At 47.7% G+C, this 24,748-nt stretch overlaps 1 long non-coding RNA gene across 2 annotated transcripts in view; it reads left to right on the forward strand.

Annotated features, from left to right (window-relative positions):
- Positions 1-24,748, forward strand: part of LOC144799412 (uncharacterized) — a 256,377-nt gene that overhangs the window by 138,395 nt on the left and 93,234 nt on the right. For both annotated transcript variants that reach the window (XR_013603810.1, XR_013603809.1), the window contains exons 2-3: positions 4,281-4,431; positions 6,439-6,538. This is a non-coding gene — a long non-coding RNA (uncharacterized LOC144799412). The remainder of the gene's footprint in view (positions 1-4,280; positions 4,432-6,438; positions 6,539-24,748) is intronic.

The following is a 24,748-nucleotide window of genomic DNA, read 5'->3' on the forward strand; positions in this document are numbered from 1 at the left end:
AGTCTGTGCGAACTTAATAGCCATCTTGGAACGGGTTTTGGAAAGCGTATTCAGTCTCTCCTACTATTTTGACCTCCAAATCTGAGTCTCACAGGTTTCACTTAGGTTAGGTACTATGATTTAAGTTTAAGTAAACAACTCGTATGCTTTTGTTTTTTTAAGATTATAGAAACAGCCTTGTTTGTTAACCTTTTATGTCCCTGTTTTCCATGTAAGGAGCAGGCGATGTTACTTGATAAACGAAATGGAGCAAATCCCACTGTATTCTCATTTATCTTCGACACACATTTTGGGTGTAAATCAGACATATTAAAATACATTTAGATTATTTTCATTGTGTATTTCATATTTTAATTGTTTATCTGAAAGGACTATCCATGCTGGTTTATGGTACTTCTACTTTGATTATCATCTTAAATCCACAACTTCACTTTCATGTTTTTTATACAGAAGGTTGACAGGTGTGCATCTGACTCTAGTTGATTAATTTGTTGAGAGGAAGATACACTGTCTATAAATGCGTCCCGTGGCAAAATTCTGTACATATTTCAGTATCAGTTTTTTATGGGGTCCCAAATGGAGACATTCCACCCGCTTGCAGAGTTATTCCCAGTGGCGCAACTAGGCCTTATGCCATGCCCATGTCAGCGCCTGCATTTGCCACCTGCAGCAGCCGAATTTAAGAGCGGGTGGGTTTTGGCGATTCCTGCCTTTGCTGCCTATCGACAGCCGCAGGTAAGAGCGGTGGGGGAGGCCACCCCCCTAAAACCCATGCTGCCTGGGGCGGAGTTTTTCCTCGCTCGTGCTTGCCAACTTTAAGTTTAAGTGGGCGAGCAAGGAAATTCTTACTCCAGACCAACCTCCAGATGAGATTTCTCAACGAAGCAAGTTGCAGTTGGCTGTTATTGTTCGCATTGAAGCACCTTCCGTTCACGTTGAAGAAGCTGGTGGTCGAGTAGAACATCTACTCGAGAACATTAAAGTAGCAGTGTCCTAGTGCGCTGCGCATGGCGGCGTTCGCACTGATTTTCCAGCACGGGACAAACATTCGACACTAAAATCAGCACGAACGGCGTGACCTAATGGACTCTGCCGATTGCGGTCCTCCGTGTAGCGCGGCTGAGTTTTTGGGTCACTTTATGGAGTTCCACGTAGCAGAACTCTGCGAACTCATCCCAGGCCTAGTGGCTACATTCTTTGAGTTTAAACCATCTCCTACTAATTTACGATTCAACAATGTAATGCCCAGGAAGTAACATCATTGGTAGTCACAATATCGTATGTGACATAAGATGCTAATCGACTACCAACATCCTTGTGTTTAGTTGGGTTGTAGATTGGTTGTTTGAAGGGTTAGGTTGCTCTGATCTATGTTTAATTTGTAAAAAAAAAAAAAATACCAGGGCTCACACCAGGGAGCCACTGCAACTTGCACCACACATTGCCCCTGCCATGCTGCCAATGATAGTAACAACACAACTACTAACCATCACACTCCTGAAAGTGTGACAGTTTAGACTATTACAGGCCTCCAACGCTAGAAGAATGACTTGGGTGGCAGGTAAAAGTCATTTTAATGTATATTGAATTAATAAATAACTGTTGTTGTGGTAATCTCTAAATTAGCCAGACAGGGCCACCTTGTGGCAGACTGCTACAAGCGCCGTTGTTGACAATTAAGTGCTGGTGCCGTGCACCAGAAATCGCCGGCTCAAATTAAGCACTGCTCTGAGCCCTCTATTTTCCAGATCTCGGTGCTCCATATTTCCCTAATTCTTAGTGGTTGGGGCTTTGCTTGTTCTTAGGCATTCATATTTTTTGACTCCAAGCGTCAAGCTTACTGCAAGATAATCACCTCTTCCCCTGATGGTTTCACCGGCCTTGGGCTGCTAATAAACGTTAGTTCTCGCTGAGTTTTGTTTCACACTAAATGTTATTGGCCTCACGGGGCAGTACCGCCATGTCTCCCCTTCGATGGCAATGTTTTATTCAATCCCTCTACTTACAGCACATTGACAACATTCCATGCAGCTGTTCTTTCCATGAAGATTCTTAAACACACGTCAGTTAGTGACTTACCTCCAAACACTGTCCACCCTGTGCCCTCAATTATTATTTTTGAAGTCTCCTCTCACATTGTCGTAGAAGGAATCTGTTTCTGTGAGGGTTCCCACTGCCTTCGCTCACATAGTCCTAGAAGGTGTCTGCTTCTGTGAGGGTTCCCACTGGCCTCTCTCACATAGTCATGGAAGGAGTCTGCTTCTGTGAGGGTTCCAACTGTACTTGCCCACTTGATTTGAATTGAATCCTTAGGTGGTTTATGCTTTGTGAAAATTATTGTGCCACTGTTTTAATTCTTGGCACCCAGTTGTTTGCCTGTTTTCATTCTATCCCACTGTATTAACAAACGTATTCAATTTTAGAAACAGTCAAAACAAAGGTGGGAATATCATCAGTTCAATTAGATAGAATTCAAGAATATTGAGAAAAAGCAAGATTTGTTTGCAAATGTATGTTTTGACGTTTTCACATGAGAACCTATTGCTGTGTTCACACTCTGCAGGTTCCCGGGATTTAGTCTGAACGTTGTGTGCAAGGTCGAACAACAGTGCCCCTTGTTATTCTGTTCTAGTCAGGCCCTAGCACCTAGACAAAACATACCGATTCAGCTGTTGTTTGGGAATACATACGTTGGTCTTAATGGAATACACAAATAGGTAGCGGACACTTGGAGAGGGACCTTTCCAAGGAGAAGAGCAAGACAGCGACTATGATGTAGATCTACCATCTATAGACTGAGGTACGGGGTCTGCAGATAACACCCAGAGATTTTCTAATATATAATCAGTCTGCTTCTATACGAGGGGAGGGAGGTTAGGCTATACTGTCTTTTCATAATGACAGCTCCTTTCATGATTTATGGACTAATTGCTATGATTTATTCAATCCCTCTACTTACAGCACATTGACAACATTCCATGCAGCTGTTCTTTCCATGAAGATTCTTAAACACACGTCAGTTAGTGACTTACCTCCAAACACTGTCCACCCTGTGCCCTCAATTATTATTTTTTAAGTCTCCTCTCACATTGTCGTAGAAGGAATCTGTTTCTGTGAGGGTTCCCACTGCCTTCGCTCACATAGTCCTAGAAGGCAGCAGCCTCTATTTGTGTCATGCATTTTCTTGCATATTGTGGCCCGTATACTGCATATTAGAGCATGTTAGTGAAAATAAATATTTTAAACTTGTTCGTGTCTCAGTCAGATCTTATTGAGGACAAGTACAAGAGTGTTAGCGAAAGGAGGTATCTTGCAACCGTTATTCCTGAGAGAATCTGGAGTGTTGTGTTCTAGCAAGTGAGACACTATAGCTAGTCGGTCCTGGGCTCATGGGTACTAAGGTGATAGGATGACTCAGTCTCTATGCAGTAAGGTCCCATAATCCTACGCTTAGTTCTGTGTTTGCGCAGAATCCCTGCAACACATACATGAGTCATACTAGTCTCTCAGTAAAAAGGAAGACATAGAAAGGTGTGTCATGTTTTAATCCATTAGAATTACTTGACATTTCATAAACCTATTAATTTCAAGTCTTCATATTTCCTTTTTAATGGTGGGATGTATATTCATATATTGTTACTCTCATAAAGTCAAAAGTATAGAATTCTTGAAATCTGGCCATTCAATCGGTAGCCAATGTTTTAAAATGACTACTTCCCAGAGAGAAGCAATTCATTTATAAACATAAATCTTCTTTGTTTCAAATATTCTTTATTATGTTTGAAAAGAAATGTATAACAAGTATAAAACAAAAAAAGCACAATATGTGAAGAAGGAAAATGAAAGAAATGTACAAAGTATATTGTCAGTAATATATAATCCACAAGATGGGCCTCTATCAATTGTATTATTATAAACATTGATAATGAATTTGAAACATAACTACAAAGTGGTGAAGAATGTAAAAATCTTTTTGGTGGAATACTCGATTGATCTTAATCATTACAATATTACAACCAATTCCTAGTGCTATAAATAGATTTGACATTGCAAATACTGAGTGAGAGAAATCATTCAAATAGCTCAGCCTTTTGGGAAATAACTGAAATCCATGTAGATGTATTATGGGATTTTTTTCCTGTGGAAAATAAATAGTGATGCACATTCCATATAAACAAGCAAAAAGCTATGGGAGGAATGCTTAAATCAGTCTTGACTACTGGTAGTTGCTTGGTACTGTAATCCGTTCCATAATCTTTTGCCTCTTATGTGACTTACAGGGACCGGTGATACCGAATGTTGCTCCAACAGGAACACTCCAGCAGGAACTGCCCAGCCACCTTTCTTCTAAAGAGAAAAACAAGCAACCCTGGAATGGGTATAGCATTGTTTTTTCTTCAACATTAGGGTGCAGATTGGACCTATGAAAAGGTGAGCAATGGACACCCGCTTTCTATTTTATTTTTAATGTCTTGTATTTTTTATATTATATGAGAGTGTCTTAGAAATTATACATAAGGCTCCCAGTTTTCAGTTTTTACTGATTTTTACAGAAAAATACAGACAGAAAACAATGTGTTTCTTGTCTGTATTTATTTTAAAAACCTGAAAAATACGGAAAAGTGTGCTTTGTGTAAGTGACTTTCCTTGCTGTCCTTCATGAATTCTAGGCCAACATCTGAGCAGATAGAGAGTATGGGGAGTTAAAAACAAGGATGACATTTGCTTAAATGCAGGTATATGTTAACATATATTTGTACATATGCTAATATTTACACGTGGGGTAGTGTTTTGCTATATTGGTTGTTTATTTTGCTAAAACACAACAGACATCAAAGTATGAGTACATCTTTATCAGTTAAATAAATGTGGAAATATACCATGTTACCACTCTATTTATTCTTAAAATACAAAATAAGGGGCCGATTAGGATGGCGGTGAATCCGCATCCTCCGGGCCGGCGGAAGCCACCGCCGGCCTGGGGGATGCGGATTCACGGCCGTGGCCACAGAAAGCACCCACCGCCAGATTAGGATGGCGGTGGGATTGCGGTGGGACCAGCGGCGGACGGCAGGTCCGTCCGCCGCTGATCCGCGGTGTGTGGAGGGCTATTTGGTGGCGGTGTCTGCAAGACACCGTCAGCTAAATTACGATGTGCATTGAAACATGCTTTTCCAAGGCGGCTTTTCCGCCGTGGAAAAGCATGTGGTCTTTGGTGTTTGGGGGCCCGTTGCGGCCCCCAGGGTTTCGGGGGGTAGGGGGTGCACATGGGGGGTACCTATGGTACCCCCCAGCATTTACATGCACAAAGCGGCAGGCACCGCGCGGTGTCTGCCGGTTTGTGCATGTAATTGTAAAACATGCATTTTTAACCTTGCGGCGGGTGCTGCTTCAAGCAGCACCCGCCGCAAGGTTAAAGATATGGGATGTGACCGCCAGGGTGGCGATCACATCCTAATTGCACCGGAGGGACTGCCGCTGCCCCTGCGGACGGTCCCTCCACCTCGGGGGTGGCGGACGGACGCAGGTCCGTCCGCCATCCTAATAGGCCCCTACATTTGGATAAATACCTATAAGATGGCCCAAAAATAAATATGGCTAAATACAGATGAAAATGTTTTTACAAAATGCTAAAAACTGGGAATCCCAATTATAAAGAATACATGTTCCAGGTCTCCTGGGTTGATGCCAGTTGAAGAGCAAATGAGTGTCATTGGAATGTATTACCAGCATATGAAGTGCTTGAATATTAGCATATAATTACTGTTAGACATGCCCATGATTCAGCCATAGCCTTCACTTTCAATATATTAACCATGGTCATTTTGGTACTCTTTAATTGTGCCTGGTGTGTGTTTATAGGTTCTCTTGGTTTCTCTTTCATGTCAAATTTCCAATTCTTACCATGAAGACTTTGTTAAGTATTGATAAAGTTACCTGGTGTACGTGTATGTCTCATATTGAGAATAGTACGTTTTTGCAAATATCATTAAAACTCAAAACAAGAAAAGATTTTTCTACTTCATGTCCAAACCAAACTAAATGGTTTGATAAACACTGTCAACAACTAAAAGCAAAATATGTAATTCTCCAAGAACGTTTATTTAGGCACGGATGCACAAAAGTTAACCAAAAAAAAACATAGACTTAAAATTACAATACAAAAGGTATATAAGAGCCAAAAAAGAAGTATTCTTTTCCAGCCAATAGAATAAGATGAATGATTTGTATTTCGCTTTATACACTACCTCAGTCATCCCAAGGGACCTCGACTCGCCAAATTTGGAGTTGTCCGCTGACCTAGCAGACAACTCTACATTTACATGAACCGCCATCAGGATGGTTCCTATCTATGTGGCAAAGTATAATGGATGGTACCAAAAGGTTTTTCTTTTTCAAAATCATATTCCTAAAGTGGATTTTTTTTTCTCTTGGCAGTGATGGGCAGGAAATACAAGTCTTTACAAGGTCCACCTTAAAAAGCACAGATAGTGTAAGGGCCTTCTTCTGACAGCCCCTACTTCATCAGGCCATCGGGGTAAGTAATCAATTGCCTGAGCCAAAGGAGGCTCTGTTGACAGAATACTTACAGCCTGACTCTAAATGAGATAAGTGGATCGAGGGCTTGGTGGCCTGGTACTCCCTCTCCTTTGTGAGGGAGTAGCCTGTCCACCAAACTCTAAATCAGGCCCTTCGTTTCTTCATCTTGTGGTTGGATCATCCATATCTGATTCATTCTAGGTTATTAGCCAACCAAAACATCTATTTCCTATGGGTCCTGAGTATAACTTTATAGTTTATACATATATATATATATTTCTGATAGATACATCTAGAGACACGGCATCACACGCGACTCCGCTGACGTCACCGACGCCTACAATAGGCCCCCGCCGGCGTGATGACATCAGTTCCCTTTTTTCCGCGTCGTCAACGCTAACGGTTTCGGGAATCTCAGTAGCCAACTGGTACTTTGTTGCCTTTTTGTTACCACTTTCTGCTTCTTTGTTTCTTGTCTCTTCGACGATGTCGACAAAGAAGACCGGCTTCAAGCCCTGCAGGGAGTGCGGAAAGATGATGTCCATTACTGACCCGTACGAGGACTGCATTTGGTGTTTGAGCTCTGATCACGATGTGGATGGATTTTCGTCTTGTCGGAAGATAAACCCGAAGGCCCTGAGGGAAAGAGAGACCAAGCTCCTGGTAGCGAAGCTGAAGGCTGGAAAAGGAAAATCATCGAGGTCTCGTTCTCGAAGGGCGAGGGCGAAGTCAAGATCCGGATCTCGAGAGGGGTCGTCTTCGAGGTCCGCTTCAGACCATGCTTCGAAGTCGAAGAGGAAGCATAAGAAGAGGAGGCATGAGTCCCGACGTCGTTCCGGTATGGAGTCTGGCTCGAGGTCACCGAAGAAGGTGCGTTCTAAGGTGGTTACGCTGGATGTCTCAGAACCAGAAGGTGAGGCCTCGCCTTCGGAGTCGCGGGTGCAGTCGCCGACTCCGGCTTCGAATCCGTCTCCGGCGCCGTCCCCGGCCCGAGATGAGGAAGAGGTTCAGGTGGATGTGGATTCTGCGCCTGCCGAAGAGCCGAATCCGAACCCTCCTCAAGACCAGCCTGAGGGTTTACAGCCACCCTTTCCAACCCCAGGCCAGGACCCATCGGCGTTTCTGAACGCTATGTATGGCCTCTTTTCAAGGGCGTGGTACCCCTCTGGCGCACCTTCGAGTCCCATGGGTCCTCTGGCTTTCAATCTAGGAGTCCCTCACTCCTATCCTCCTGCTCCATTCATGCCCTTTATGCCGGCTCCGACGCCGCCATGGCAGTTTCCGGCTCCGCCGAAGCCGTCGACGCCGGTTTCGGCGTCGCCCGCTCCAGAACGACCTTGAGGGCATCCCGCTGGGCCATCGGATTCGATAGCGATGTCGATCCCGGCTCCGTCGGAGCCGTTGGTGGATCCGGCTGCGAGGCGTGTGAAGGAGAGGTCCAGAAGAGAGGCTCAACGCCTTTTGGAAGAGCGAAGGTATATGGAGTCACATCCTGATATGGAGGAAGGTGAATTGGATGAGGACTGTTTCGAGGAACTGGCTGATGCTGGTAGCCTGGATTTCTCTCCGGAGTGGGAGATACACCTTCTAAGGATGTCCAGCCTTATCATATGGTGATGAGGAAGGCTGCAGAACTTTTGCAATTGACTTTGCCAACGGTGGAGTTTAAATCCAATCTTCTCACTGAGGTTTTGCATTCGCCTAGTTCTGTGGTAGAACCATTGCTTCCGTTTAATGACGCCTTAACGGAGCCCATTTTGGAGGTGTTCAAGAAACCACTGTCAGCTCCTGCAGTATCTAAGAGTGTGGCAAGAAGGTACAGGGTTGCACCTGAAGACCCTGCTTTTTTGACATCTCATCCATCACCAGAGAGTCTAGTCATTCAAGCAGCCTGCTCCAAAAAGAATGTGAGTGCCTTTCCCCAGGTACCCTGTGAAAAAGAGGCAAAGAAACAGGATCAGGTTGCTAAAAAGACCTTCTCCTCTGCAAGCATGGCGTTGAAGTCGACTAATGCCACTTGTCTGATGGGGAGGTATGTGCATGCCCTTATGGATTCTTTGCGTATTCTAGCTCCTAAGATTCCTGATGCCAACAAGAAGGATTTTGAGGAGGTAATTTCGGATGCACAAGCAGCGGCTCGCCAAGTGATACAGAGTGGTCTGGACACTGCGGACTCGGTGGCACGTATCATGGGCACTGCTGTCGCCACTAGAAGATCAGCTTGGCTGAAATCCTCAGACTTTTCAGCGGATGTTCAGGCGACTTTGCTGGATCTTCCGTTTGATGGATCTGGTCTCTTTGGAAAGAAAGCTGATACGGCCCTGGAGAGATTTAAAGACAGGAGATTCAGGGGTTTCGGTCGCTCTTCCTTTAGGAATTACCGACGAGGTCAGCAGCAGCAGCAAAATTCCATGTACAGGTCGTACAGGGGAAAGCAAAGAGCACGTCCCCTGGACGTCAAGTCTCTTCCTCCTCCACTTCCTCCAACCCTCCAGCCTCAGAAAAGCAGTCCTAGATCCGCCATTCAGGATCATGTAGGTCCGGTGGGGGGTCGGCTTACCCATTTTCTACAGGATTGGGAATCGGTTACATCAGATCTTTGGGTTCTCAATCTTGTAGAAAATGGGTATGCCCTTCCCTTTCGGGAATTCCCTCCCAATTACCCTCCTTGCCAAGGTTATTGCACGGAGGAACATCTGTTGCTTCTAAAGGAGGAAGTGCTGACTCTGTTAAGAAAGGGTGCGATAGAGGTGGTCCCAGAGCAGGAAAGGGGTCAGGGATGCTATTCCCGGTATTTCCTGATTCCCAAGAAGGATGGCAGACTTCGTCCAATCCTGGATCTCAGGATCTTGAATCTCTATCTGAAACAAGAGAAATTCAAGATGCTCACCCTTGCTCAGGTTCTTCAAGCGCTGCTAGAAGAAGACTGGATGGTGTCGCTCGACTTGCAGGATGCGTACTTTCACATCCCAATCCTGAAGTCGCACAGGAAGTACCTCCGTTTTACGGTGGGATCGCAACACTATCAGTTTGCGGTCCTTCCTTTTGGACTTACTACTGCGCCTCGAGTCTTCACCAAGGTGATGGTGGTGGTGGCAGCGCATCTCAGAAGGTTGGGGATTCCAGTATTCTCCTATTTGGACGACTGGCTGATCAAAGCAGAGTCGTCAGAGAGAGTGCTCCATCATCTGCAAGAGACAACCCAGTTGTTGTACAGGTTGGGTTTTTCGATAAATGTACCCAAGTCTCACCTGGTGCCCTCCCAGCGCAACCTGTTCATAGGTGCTGTACTGGACACAACTGTATGTCGCGCATTCCCTCCTCCTCAAAGGATTCGCGACATACAGGAAATGATTCCTATATTTTACAATGGAGCGGTTGTTCCAGTCCTGAAGGTCTTTCGTCTGCTCGGTCTGATGGCTTCCTGCATTCTGTTGGTCAACCATGCATGCTGGCACATGATGGCGCTCCAGTGGTGCCTCCGCAGGCAGTGGTATCAACACAACGGAGATCTCAGGGAGTCAGTGAGGATCTCCAGAGAAGCTGCGGCAGATCTGTCTTGGTGGGGCGTGGAAGGCAACCTGTCTCAGGGGAAGCCTTTTCAGCTTCCCCTGAGGTGGCCACAGTAATAACGGATACATCCACTCTAGGGTGGGGTGCTCATCTGGGGGATCTGGAGGTCAAGGGTCTTTGGTCTCCAGAGGAAAGGTTGTTTCATATCATCCTTCTAGAATTGCGGGCGATAAGTTTGGCGCTCAAGGCCTTCCTCCCTTCCCTTCGCGGTCGGTCGATCCAGGTCCTGACGGACAACATGACCGCGATGTGGTACATCAACAAGCAGGGAGGAGTGGGGTCGCAGTGTCTCTGCAGAGAGGCTCTGCGTCTCTGGTCCTGGGTTCAGGACCATCAGATTTGTCTTATGGCGAATCATCTGGCCGGAGTTCTGAACGTGCGTGCAGACAGTCTCAGTCGGCAGTTCTCGGCCGACCACGAGTGGAGGCTTCACCCGGAGGTGGTTCGTCACGTCTTTCGGACGTGGGGGACTCCTCAGGTGGACCTGTTCGCCACTCGCGAGAATGCTCACTGCCTGTCTTTCTGCAGTCTCCAGGATCCGTTGCAAGGAGCCTTGGGGGACGCGTTTCAGTTGAGTTGGGAAAGACGACTCCTTTACGCGTTTCCTCCCAAACCTTTGATTCCTCGGGTTCTGAGGAAGATTCGCCAAGACCGGGCCCAAGTCATATTGGTCGCCCCGGATTGGCCAAGAAGGGTGTGGTATACAGATCTTCTCCACCTCTCCTCTCAGCCGCCGCTCCGTCTCCCTCTCAGGGCAGACCTCCTCTCTCAGATGGAGGGGCAGGTTCTACATCCCCACCTCCAGACATTACACCTTCATGCCTGGAGATTGAACGGGGCAACCTGAATTCCTTTTCTCTTCCTCCTGACGTGGTGGATGTCATCTTGTCAGCCAGGCGTGACTCCACTAAGACCATCTATTCATATAGAGGGTCAAAATTTGTCGCTTGGTGTGGGGAGAAATCTATTGACCCTTTGAGAGCCCATTTGTCTGATGTTCTTCAGTTTGCCCTCTCTCTGGCGCAGCAAGGGCTTGCTGTTGCCACAGTTAAGGGCTATCTTTCAGCGCTGTCGGCATTTCTCTGCTTGCCTGACCAGCCATCTCTTTTTAAATCTCCTGTAGTTTTAAGGTTTTTGAAGGGCCTCACAAATAAGTTCCCTCCTACTCCTTTTATTGTGCCTCAGTGGGACTTAAATCTTGTATTGACCTTTTTAATGGGTGCTCCCTTTGAGCCTCTTCATAAATGTCCTATGAGGCTTTTGACTCTTAAGACAGTCTTCCTCGTTGCAATAACCTCAGCAAGGAGGGTAAGTGAGCTTCAAGCTCTTAGTTCCAAGCCCCCTTTCTTGACCATTCATACTGATCAAATGGTTCTTAGGACCAGGGCTGCTTTTCTCCCAAAGGTGGTGACTCCTTTCCACCTTGGTCAATCCATTACCCTCCCTACCTTTTATCCTCCCCCACGCCCTTCCAAGGAGGAGGAGAGATTACACCATCTGGACCCCAAAAGGGCGGTGTCCTTTTACCTGGACAGGTCTAAAGACTGTCGATTGGATGACCAGCTCTTCATTGGGTTTGCTGGCTGCAAAAGAGGAAGAGTGGTCCATAAAAGAACTTTGTCAAGATGGATCGTCCTCTGTATAAAGATCTGCTACTCTTTGGCCGGAAAGGAACCTCCAGAGGGTATAAGGGCTCATTCAACGAGAGCTAAATCTTCTACCTCAGCATTGGCTAGAGGTGTTCCTGTAGAGGATATTTGTAGGGCGGCGACTTGGTCTTCCCTCCACACTTTCGCGAAGCATTACTGCTTGGATTCCGAAGTGAGGAGGGACGGCCACTTTGCGCGCTCTGTCCTCCAGGATTTCCTGGTTTAGAAGAGTGGACACCCTCCTCCGGGAGTGGGGACTGCTGTGGGACTCTATTCACAAGGTGAGGAATCCACACAGCAGATGTATCTATCAGAAGAACAAGTTACTTACCTTCGGTAACGCTTTTTCTGGTAGATACAATATCTGCCTGTGGATTCCTCACTGACCCACCCGCCTCCCCTTTGTCCACTCTTCTATACCAGTATATCTGTATTGTATTTATTTTGCTTCACACTGTGTGTGTTATTTTGACTATCGTGTACTGTGTATTCTATGTACATTACTACTGTCATTGGTCCGTCCGTGTGCCTCGAAGGCACGGAAAAAAGGGCGGAACTGATGTCATCACGCCGGCGTGGGCCTATTGTAGGCATCGGTGACGTCAGCTGAGTCGCGTGCGATGCCGTGTCTCTATGACGTCCAAGTCCACGTCGGCGCGAGGCTACGAAAAGAATTTCCGAATGTTGCTGACGCAAGGGCATATTCACAAGGTGAGGAATCCACAGGCAGATATTGTATCTACCAGAAAAAGCATTACCGAAGGTAAGTAACTTGTTCAGTGAGACATATCGAATAATGAACATTCTTTCGACGGTTGCTTATATTCTTTGTTTATTTGATCTCTTGGTGAGTCTCTTTATACAACCTACAGCCAACACATGTTTCGTGCACACTGCGCTTCTTCAAGGTTTTTATAAGAAGGCTTCCTTCTCAAGCACTATATCTAAGCAAAATATGTCTTCGGGACTTGAAATGTAATAATCTTTCCAATGGTTCTCTTTAATCAATAATATTTTTTAAATGTAGTGTTAATTTGCATGGCAGAATGCCAACGTGCACCTGTTTATTTTTTTGACCTTATCCATGCATTCCCCATGATACAGGATATGCATCTCCTTTTCCCAAACGGCCTTCCTCCTGCTCGATTTAGGTGTACTGATCCATTGGAAAGATTATTACATTTCAAGTCCAGAAGACATATTTTACTTGGATATAGTGCTTGAGAAGTAAGCCTTTTTAAATAGGCACTGGAGAAGCGCAGTGTGTGCGAAACACATGTTTGCTGTAGGCTGTATAAAGAGACTCACCAAATAATCAAATAAAGAAAGAATATAAGCAACCATCGAAAGAATGTTCATTATTCGATATTGTAACTGTCTGGGTAATGTTGTTAATATATTATTATTACCACACTGGTGGTGACCAGTAAACTGATATTTTAGCACCAGGAAATACTCCTTCCACCCAGAAATTGTTTAAGATATATTATCTTGATAATATAATATATTATATTATGTTAAACGAAGATTTATTATTGCCCTACTAAATAAAGGAATTAAACATCCATCCACACGGTAGGAAAACTACAAAGAAATCTCTCTAATCAATTTTTGTTTATAGCGAAGCATTCACAATGAAGCCGTTTGTCCGAGAGCTCTGTAGGAAATTAAGAAACTTTATTCATAACAAAACAATAGGCGGCACATTTTCCTAAAACATACTACATGCGATAAACCTTAGCTGTGGTGGAATATTAGAACAGATCACAAAAGGGACTCTCACCTACACAATGTGGGTATAAAGTTCACTCCATTGCATGTCAAGGATTCTTGAGTCATTCCCACTACAATCAAAAGAGAAGAAAATAGAAATCGAATCGGATGAAGTCACATATCTCTCACCAAAGTAAACACAAAATAAATTCCCCAAAAACATATTGCTCCTTTTAGGTGCAATTAAAACAAAGACCTGATTTGCTCAATATCAGGCAGATATGGGCAATTTTTATTTTCGTGTGATGCATCACATATGTAGGTACAAGGTGTTAATTGGGACCGTTTCTAAAATCCCTATGGTGGTGACGCAGTCCAATGCTGTCTCCAGCAAGTTGGGAGATGCACCACTAAATTGGGACTGTAATTGTGTAAAGGGAAAAATTTGGCTCCGTATATTTGCACATGTTCTTCTGTGTGTGTTTCCCGTTAAACTCTTCCCCTTGCTGCCCCCTCCCCACGTACACACACACCTTCACCTTTGGATTTAAGCTCTTTCTAAGAATGTTCCAACTAACAAGAACGCCCCGAAGGCAGCTGATCTGATAAAGAATGTTATGTTATTTCAATTTGTAGTGTGTGTCTAATCACCCGTGAGGGTATGAAGACACAAAGCTGGAGTGTAGGCCTTATGGAACTCCTAGTCAAACAGCCATGTCTTTAGCTTCTTCCGAAAGTCGAGAAGGGATGGGGATGTCCTTGTGATTGCAGTAGGCCATTCCAGTAATGAGCAGCAATGTAGGCGAAAGACCGTCCACCGGAACAGCTTTTGTGGACGCGGAGAAATACAAGGGGGGGCCAATAGGCCCCCACGCAAGCATGGCGGGGCCCGGTCCCTCCCACAACCCGTCCCCTTCGGGGCCGCGTTCTCCGCCCCCTCGCCCCGGAAGTACTGGTGTGCTTCCGGGGCGAGGGGGCGGGGTCGCGGTAGCGAAGGGGTTAAGAGCCTGGGGAGCGCGGGAAGCGGCCTCTTTGTGCCCGCGCTCCCCAGGCTCGCTCCTCGCCCCACCGTGGGGCCGTTTAATTTTCTTTATTTTAATTTCAGGTTCGAGGAGCAAGAACGCTACGGTGTGGACTCAAGGAAGTACGAGGCGTCGTCGTGTTCCCCACGCTCCCAGAGACCGGGCGATTTCGTGGACCAAGGAGGCATCCCGAATTTTCAGGAAGAGCAGCGCGTAGGGACTTTCCGAGGTGTGGGCTGGGAGAGAGAGCGTCGCTGAATCGAGGCTACGGAGCCTGGTCGAGCGCGGTGAGGTCAGGCCGACCGAGCACAGAGTGAAGCGGTCACACAAGAAACAAGGTATTTTGCGGGGTGTGCGAGGGCTGTGGCGGACATTTCGAGGAGCCGGCTTACAGGGTACCGGAGAGTTCGCGCTGCACGCTGCGCGTTGAGCGGGGGGGGGGATTTAAATAGCATTTGACGCGAGCACTTCAGTGCGTGTGATTTGGCTGAGCAATCAACAAAGCGAAGCAGGGGCAGCTAGGGCAGAACCCGGATGGGAGACCTAAACTCACGTATTAATGGTAACGGGGTCAGCCAAATGCTAAGGTGGGCTATATTTATGTGAATTAGTACGCAAAGGGGCCCTGCTTGTTTTTATGTGGGGGTTTATTATTATTGCTGCATATTGCTGTTTTCTAATTAACTGAAGTTACAGGCAAAAAGGGGCCCTGCTGCTTTATGTGGTGACTGTCTGGGTGTGATATTAGAACTAAATTGGCACGCAAGAGGTGCCCTACCTGTTTAGGTTAGGAATTTATTTTGGCAGACCAAGTAGACCGTTTATTAGAAGCAATTGATATCAGTTGCCCATGTACTAGAGCCGACTGTTTTTTACTGCTTGTGCCTCTTTTACTGCGTGTTGTGTTAACTGAATTGGCACTGAATGAGTACAGAAAGGGGGCACTTCCTGGGTATTTGGTATTTTACTGTGTCGCATTTCTAAGTGTTTACAGATACAGCAGCTAGAGATAAAAGTTTTATAAAAGGTTTACCTTGACTTGTACCGCCGAGAAGGGTGATCTGATTGCCGGTAATTGCTTGCTTGAAAAAGAAATAACGTACTTTCTAATTTCAGGGGGACAAGCCTGGGACCTAGGTCTGTGTGATCCAGCTCGGGCACCTTCAACTGGGTCAGGTAGGGAGCACGGTGTGCTCATAATTATGTCTCAAAGAAAGGGGCGCGGCAATCCAAATGTGGGTGTAATATTACAAAAAATGATGCGCAGAATGTCTGCAATGGATAAGAGACTGGGGAAAGTTGATAAAATGGATAAGGCTTTAGCGGTTCTGGGGGCCAAGGTAGATGCCCAGGCCGGTCCATCTGGTAGACCCAAGCGGACGATAGTACCGCCCAAGCCAAGGGGCGTTTTTGTGACACCACCCAGGCGCGCAAGAAATAAGAGGGTGGGGGGGCAGCCACAGAATATTGCTCCCATCCTACCTCCTGCTGCACCAATTCTGCCACCACAGGTACCCCCTGCTGCCCCACTCCCGCCACCTCAGGTCCCGGTGCCCGCTCCAGCCCCGGTGCCCCAGTTGCCAGTGGCAGTACCAAATGTGCCGGTGATACCAGCGGCGGCACCAGTGCCACCCGTCGCGCCACCACAGGCTCCGGTGCCCCTAGGTGCGGGCCCTACTCCCACTCCCGCGCCAGGGCCCGTGCCAATAGACCTGGCAGCTCAGGTGGCAGCTATTCTCCCTTGGTTAGGGGGGGGTGCGTTGCCGGCCAATACCGCTCTGACAATGGAGCAACAAACATTGGTGAATCAGATATTGTTGGCTAGTGGTAGGGGCGCAACGCCGCCTGCACCGGTTTCTCCCCAAACAGGTCCAGCGAATGATGGAGGCGGTGCCAAGACCGCGGACGCAATGTTACCCAACGACAATGGGAATGGTAAGGAGATTGCCCTGCCTTTGCTGGGCGAAGGAACATTGCCCTCTAGGGGTGAGTGCTTAGCGCAGCATGTGTCACAGTGTGTAAAGGAAATGATATGGGCCGACAAGTATGTGAACATGTTTTCTTTGCTGATAGATAACAGGGAGTGGGAATATGCAAAATCACAGAAGGAAATGTTCTTGCCCAGTGAATGGAGAGCGAAGTTGTACAAGTTTAGGGTGGAAGAAAACCTCATCAACTGGCTGAGGGCTTTTGCAGTGTTCGGCGCAGTAATGGGCGAACGTTTTAAGGGGATGCAACCAGCCATGAACTGCTACCAAAGTAGGATAACAATGTTCCATGAGAATCATGCAGGGGATGTATGGAAGGAATATGATGTCGCTTTCAGAAAGTCCAAAGAATTTGATAAAACTTTATCATGGGACAAGGTAGACTCTATCTCATGGCACAATCAATTCGAGAAGGGTCAGGGGGCAAGCACAAGCACAAATGCGGGTAGAGGGTATTTCCCCAGGCCGCAGCAGGCGTTTCAACAGCCCTTTCGATCTGCACCGGGAGGGGAGACGGCCCAAAAGCAGAAAGCGAATGGAGGGGCGAAGGGGGTATGCTGGGACTTCAATAGGCGGACATGCAACAGGGCACCAGGTACCTGTAAGTTCAGGCACGCATGTAGCGTATGTGGCCACACTTCCCACCCCGAAACAACATGCCGAAATAAAAATAGTGGTGCAGGAAGCAGGGGTAGGAGGAAACCTGAATAGTATGATCCACCCGCTAATAGCACATTCACCCATCCAGCTGTCAGCATTGATCCCCTGGTTGAACAGGTACCCGAATCACACGTCTGCTAGATTATTACAAGAAGGTTTCACACATGGTTTTCGAATTCCTGCTGGGGGGTATGTCGGGAGACCACAGTGTAGGAATCAGCTATCAGTCTTTGCCAATCCAACAGTGGTGTCAACAAAAATAGCTAAAGAAGTTCGTTTGGGGAGGGTAGCAGGACCATTTCACGTCATTCCCACGCAGAATTTTGTGTGCTCTCCTCTGGGGGTGGTGCCTAAGAAAGAACTAGGGGAATTTAGGCTCATCCACAACTTATCCGCACCAAGGGGGGCATCATTAAACGATGCTATTGATGATACAATTTGCTCAGTGAAGTATGCGTCCTTCGATCAGGCAGCGGGCATGCTGAGGAGTTTGGGCGCAGGTACACTGATGGCTAAGTCAGACATTGAGTCAGCCTTTAGACTACTCCCGGTTCACCCACAGGACCAGCACCTGCTGGGTTTCTCCTTTAAGGGAAAGTACTACATGGATAAGTGTATGCCCATGGGTTGCTCAATTTCATGTGCTTATTTTGAACAGTTTAGCTCCTTTTTGGAATGGGCATTAAGACAACATACGGGTCACCAGTGGGTGATGCACTACCTGGATGACTTTCTTTTTCTGGGCCCGGCGGGTTCACGGGAGTGTGCGTCGGCATTGCAGGAATTTTGCGTGTTCATGCGCTCTTTCGGTGTCCCGTTGGCACAGGGGAAGACAGTTGGACCAGTGACATGCCTGGAATTTTTAGGCATTGAACTGGATTCTGTTGAGGGGTGTTTTAGATTACCAGCAGAAAAGATCCAAAAATTCAAACAGACTCTAGAACTGTGCTTACAAGCGAGGAAGGTGAATTTAGGGCTGTTGCAGCAGACAGTGGGACAGTTGAATTTTGCGTTGAGAGTAATTCCTATGGCTCGCCCATTTTCACGCTCAATTGCACAGGCCATGAGGGGTCTTCGTGAAAAACATCACCGGACACGGCTGTCTGCTGAGGTGCGCCAGGACATGCGGATATGGATGGCATTCCTGGCGGATTTCAATGGAAGAGTGCTGTGGGGTGCACCCACGGTGTCTTCGGAGGACATTGGTTTATGGACAGATGCGGCGGGCAGTGTTGGGTTTGGGGCCATCCTTGGCAAGAAATGGGTGGCGCAGAAGTGGCCCGCCTGGTGGGAGGAGAACGGGCTGACGGTGAACATTGGTTTCCTCGAGCTCTTCCCAATCTGGGTGGCACTGAAAGTCTGGCCAGAGGAGCTGGCCAACAGATCGGTAATATTCTGGTCAGATAATATGTCAGTGGTTGAATGCATCAACCAACAAGCTGCAAGGTGTCCACTCATTTTACGCTTGATAAAAGAGATTGTACTGTGTTGCATGACAAGGAATGTACTTTTCAGAGCAAAACATGTCCCAGGGGTGTTAAACAATGCAGCTGATGCCCTTTCTCGCTTTAAGATGCAGGTGTTCAGGGATCACTTGCCGGAGGCAGAGACAGCGCCAGCCCAATTCCCAGCGATTCTTTGGCAAATTGGTGCCCCCAACTACATGACCTCGTGGCAGCCAGCCTAGCACCCAAGACCAGGACGGCATACGAAGGGGCGTTCAGGTCTTACTGTCACTTTCTGGGACAGGGCTGGGAGAGTAGTTGGACTATGGAGGCTAGCTTCAATGAGTATTTAGGCAGCCTACACAAGGAAGGGCGCACGGTGGCAACAGCCAACAGGCACAAGGCCGCTATCTCCTTTTTCGCACGGGCACGGGGGGGCAGGGACCCTACACACAGCTTCCAGGCCCACAGGGCACTAAAGGGATGGCGGCGCATGCAGCCCCCCTCCATAGATTCCAGGAAACCCATAGGTTTTGAACGTCTGTCAGCTGTTCTCCTCGCGCTGCTGGACACATGTAGCTCTACATCTGAGGTGGGCCTATTTAAAGCGGCTTTCTCTTTAGCCTTCTATGGGGCATTCAGGGTAGGTGAACTCGTTGCGGCCAACAAAGGTGATAAGATAGGCGGCCTTCAGCTGCAGGATATCAGCATAAGGGGCGACACTATGTGGATCAGCATCAGGAAATCTAAAACTGATCAGGACGCTAGGGGCCAAAGTTTGGCGTTACATCGGGCAAGGAACAATCCCTGCTGCCCGGTGACACATGTGGAGGAACTAATAAGACAGCGGGCACAGGAGTGTGTGGGGTCACTGCTGATGCATGGGGATGGGACTCCTCTTACCAGGTTTCAGTTCCAGAGGGTACTAGCCATGAGCATGGCAAAAGCTGGTTATAACCACAAAGAGTTTGGGACACACTCCTTCCGGATAGGGGCAGCCACAGAAGCAACAGCTAGGGGTTTGACCACAAAGAGTGTGCAAAGAATTGGGAGATGGTCCTCAAGCGCTTATAAACGCTACGTGCGGTTGCACATGTTGTGAGAGCTGCCGCCATGTGGAGTATTGCTAATACCTGCTGTTTTTCTGGTTATTTACAGTTTCACGGGCCTGTGACGCAGGACGGAAACTACCCATGGAGCATCAAGGCAACTTTACTACAGCATGGAGTGACCAGGAGGACAGACAGAAGACCGTAGTCATTTGGGTAGTGGGGCATTCATATGTCAAACGTGCTAACAAAATTTTTCTTGCAGGTTCAGGCAAACAAAGGGTGGAAAGTAGGGGGTGCAGGGTCTCCTGCCATGGCAGGGGGGGGCTCCGCCTCAATCAGTTCAGGGACTATATGTCGGACTTACTAGCGCGACATACTACACCACCCTCGGCGGTAATACTTCACTTAGGGGGGAATGATCTGGCAGGTCTGGGCAGAAGGGTCCTCCTGGAAGAAATTATATCTGCAGCGGGTTGGCTAGCAAAGCGGTTACCAGGTAGTGTTGTGGTGTGGTCACAACTGATACCAAGGATGCAATGGAGGGGGGGAAACTCAGTCAGCGCGTTGAACAGCTCGTTAAAGAGGGTCAACAACAAGCTGGACAGGTTATTTAGGACTCCGGTCTTACAGACCATCCCTCACGGTTGCATTTGGGGGGAGCACTTCTACTTGCGGGATGGGGTGCACTTAACAGAGGAAGGGAATGCCCTTTTTATAAGAAACATCCTGGCATGGGTGGAGGTTTTTGCAGGAAGGGTATGACCTCTCTAGAAGGGGGGAGTTCTGGGGGGGGGGCCAGATAGTCGGTTAACTATCTGGCCTGTGGCGGTAAGGTCATTAATCGGTGAGCAGCAGTTTAAGGTCCTTACGGGGGGGGCGGACCCATTCACGAAAGGGGCCGCCCGCGGGAGGGGCCATTTGGTCTCTCTCAGAACTTCAGGGGCAGGAGATGGTCTCCATTAATTTAAAGGGTGCGGGGGAGGGAGTCTACGCTTTCCTCAGGCTGGTAGCCACCCCTCACAACACTATGACGTCACTAAGGTGCGCGAGTGTCTGGGCCCTCCTGTTATGGTTAAATGGAGTTCGGGGAGCGCACGTGGGTGTAACGTGCCCTGGGTTGCGCATGCGCATCTTCAACGCGAGAGCGCAGCTGTAAAAGGATCTGACACCGGTTGGCGACCTTGCCGTAGGCCTTTATTAAAGTTATTAAAAAGTGATTAAAAAGTATTGGAAATATTAGAATGCAGTTTAATTTTCAGGATGATTAGATTACGTTAGGAGACACGCTGTATTAGCTATTTGTTAAGGTTAGCCCATCATACCATGTCGAAACGGATGTCAATCTAATATTCTGAAAAGTGTGCATTTTAATAATTATCAGAAATGTTTATTTTATTAAAATTTTTGATTTGTTTTTATATTTTAATAAATACGGCCAGGGGGGGGGCCCCGTACCCCCCCTTGACTTCCAAAGACCCCCATGTGTTGACTGGTTGAATTGGGTAATTCGGTCAGTGTTCAAGGGGGGAGGTGGCCGGCAGTCCAAGACCATGATACAAGGGGGGGCCAATAGGCCCCCACGCAAGCATGGCGGGGCCCGGTCCCTCCCACAACCCGTCCCCTTCGGGGCCGCGTTCCCCGCCCCCTCGCCCCGGAAGTACTGGTGTGCTTCCGGGGCGAGGGGGCGGGGTCGCGGCAGCGAAGGGGTTAAGAGCCTGGGGAGCGCGGGAAGCGGCCTCTTTGTGCCCGCGCTCCCCAGGCTCGCTCCTCGCCCCACCGTGGGGCCGTTTAATTTTCCCCACCCTCCATCCCTTATTAGCAGACCTTGGGGCTTGGCAAATGGTGAGTATCAGGTTTTGTCAATGTGCCGGAACATAGATGTAAGGGGGACTTGATCCAGTAGGCCTGGAATTTCCTGTTTTCTGGAAGGAAGTACAGAATTTAAACGTTGGTGCAGTGCCGTGATTTTAACCAATTTCTTTCCTTAGGCCCCTTTTTTCCCGCTTACAGGAGTAATTATATATGTAGATGTTATGCTTTGCTGTGTGTTAACAATTTTATCCTTAGGCCTTTTCTCCTTTTAGAATAGCATTGTCGTATTTATTATGTGTGTCTGGCGGTAAGGTCATTAATCGGTGAGCAGCAGTTTAAGGTCCTTACGGGGGGGGCGGACCCATTCACGAAAGGGGCCGCCCGCGGGAGGGGCCATTTGGTCTCTCTCAGAACTTCAGGGGCAGGAGATGGTCTCCATTAATTTAAAGGGTGCGGGGGAGGGAGTCTACGCTTTCCTCAGGCTGGTAGCCACCCCTCACAACACTATGACGTCACTAAGGTGCGCGAGTGTCTGGGCCCTCCTGTTATGGTTAAATGGAGTTCGGGGAGCGCACGTGGGTGTAACGTGCCCTGGGTTGCGCATGCGCATCTTCAACGCGAGAGCGCAGCTGTAAAAGGATCTGACACCGGTTGGCGACCTTGCCGTAGGCCTTTATTAAAGTTATTAAAAAGTGATTAAAAAGTATTGGAAATATTAGAATGCAGTTTAATTTTCAGGATGATTAGATTACGTTAGGAGACACGCTGTATTAGCTATTTGTTAAGGTTAGCCCATCATACCATGTCGAAACGGATGTCAATCTAATATTCTGAAAAGTGTGCATTTTAATAATTATCAGAAATGTTTATTTTATTAAAATTTTTGATTTGTTTTTATATTTTAATAAATACGGCCAGGGGGGGGGCCCCGTACCCCCCCTTGACTTCCAAAGACCCCCATGTGTTGACTGGTTGAATTGGGTAATTCGGTCAGTGTTCAAGGGGGGAGGTGGCCGGCAGTCCAAGACCATGCTCGTGTGAGGGAGAGAAGTGCGGAGCGTACTGGTCTGGAAGGCTGGTAGAAGTGAAGAGGATTGTTTAGGTATACAGGTCCTGCATTGTTTATGGTTTGTACGGGTGGATGAGAAGCTTAAAGTAACTTCATTTCTGGATGGGTAGCCAGTGGAGCTCTCTGAGAATCAGACTGTGGACATTTGTCCTAGGTTGGCTCTCCATTGCCCAACCTTCCCTTCATTTATTTCTGGCTATAACGTTAACAATTTGCAAACATGCATCACAATGTAGAAGGTAAAGGAGAAAAAATACCTCATTAGCAAGAAGTACAAATGAATTCTTCTGCCTCTCCAGTGGGCACGTAGTGTACGTATTGCCTGGACTGGAACCATAACTATGTGTCCTCCCCCGGGTGTGCGGGGGTGGTCTGTGACATAACGTGTATCCGAAAAGCTCATGTTCAACCCGGGGGTTATCTTGGAGCTGAATAACATGTTTATTTGTTAACTTGATAATATTCATTTTAACAATCTCGGGAAGCTGAAAAGCAGAGTGGGCCCACCAGAAATGTGACCCTGTGACCCTGAGGTCGGTCATACATATCCCTGGAATCTGGAATGGATGCATTAGTCCACTCGGACACCAGGCCTGGCTTTTGGCTGGATCTGTGTCAGGCTTACAGGATTTCAGCATACAATACATGTATTTACAATCTAAGATTCTAAATGGAAAGTATGTGCATGTTCTGAGTGGTTACCCTCCAATCAGGCATTTGAAACGTCCCAACGTTGGACTCCACCACAGTAATAATAACAAAACCATTCTTGTAAGGCTACGCTTTTTGACGTGTAAAACAATTTGACACCACTAGGTGGCAGACGAGGCATACAAATGTGCTAAACTAGCAGGTACGCAATTTTGTTACACCTTGCATTCAAGTGAACGATGTGATGATGTGTTGCTGCCAAGTGGATCAAAGCTGAAATACTTCTTTGTTTACTTTTTATTTAATATTGTTGTTTGTATGGGACCAACAAACTGTCGATCAGCCGCTTTGGAGATCCATACTTACAGTTTAGTACTGTAGTGCTGTTTATACGTTGGTGGTGTATGTAACGTGGGTGTCAGGTTACTGTGAAGAGAGTAACCACTAGCAAACGGTAGTAAGTTTTCAGGCAGTTGTACGACTGTTGGGATATTAGGGTGGTGACCCTTTGTGGGTGCTATGTTCGGCAGTGGTGGTGGCAATAACGTACAGTACATTAACCAGCTGAGCAGACCATATCGGGCTTTAAGTGGGCCGGGTCTCAAGGGGTCTGAGCACCGGCAGTTTTTTACAGGGGGCCTCGAAACGGGTCTCTATCGGGCTCTGTTTTGTGCCCTAGCACAGGCGGTCCGTTTTTTCCCCGGACTGTAGTGACATCCATGTGTGCGTGGTGAGCGTTGTAGAGTAAGGAAATTCAAGAGAGTCACTTTCTCTCTGGATATTCCTTCTCTTTTTAAAACTCAGCAGCAGCAATATTGTCTGGTGTCACCAGGGCTTTAAGTTGAAGTTTTTTCAGTATTATATACAAGCCACATAGTTGCTGCTTATTAGGTCTCGCCTGTCGATGCGCATGCGCATCGAGCAAGCGAGACTATGGGGGCTTATCCACTCTTTGTCCAACTTGCAAGGAATCATGGCGATTCCTTGCAGTGCCCGTGACTTTTAAGCTCAATGCGCATGTGCATTGAGCTTAAAAGCGCGTGCACATGCCCCCAGCCGCCTGCCTTGCCTACTCTCCCGCCCCCTCACTTCTTGATTGCACGGCCGCTAGGCCGTGCCTCCCCTACTCCTCCTCCTACTCTCCTCCCCTCGCCGTCTGTTCCCGCACTCCTCCCACACCCCCGCTCCGCCCCCTCCCCTGCCTGCCGCGTCGCATTTCTCGAAACTGGTGAGTCTATGTCTGTGACAGGAGGAGCCACGTCGTCTGTGTGTCTTTGTACCCACAGGTGTCCAGAAGTTTGGCCATGTTGTTTTTATGTCCTCGGAACCAAGGCCTGCTTCGATTCAGAGATGCTCGCGCCTGCCTTGCCTACTCTCCCGCCCCCTCACTTCTTGATTGCACGGCCGCTAGGCCGTGCCTCCCCTACTCCTCCTCCTACTCTCCTCCCCTCGCCGTCTGTTCCCGCACTCCTCCCACACCCCCGCTCCGCCCCCTCCCCTGCCTGCCGCGTCGCATTTCTCGAAACTGGTGAGTCTATGTCTGTGACAGGAGGAGCCACGTCGTCTGTGTGTCT

Source organism: Lissotriton helveticus, chromosome 12, assembly GCF_964261635.1.
Source record: "Lissotriton helveticus chromosome 12, aLisHel1.1, whole genome shotgun sequence".
NCBI lineage: Eukaryota > Metazoa > Chordata > Amphibia > Caudata > Salamandridae > Lissotriton > Lissotriton helveticus.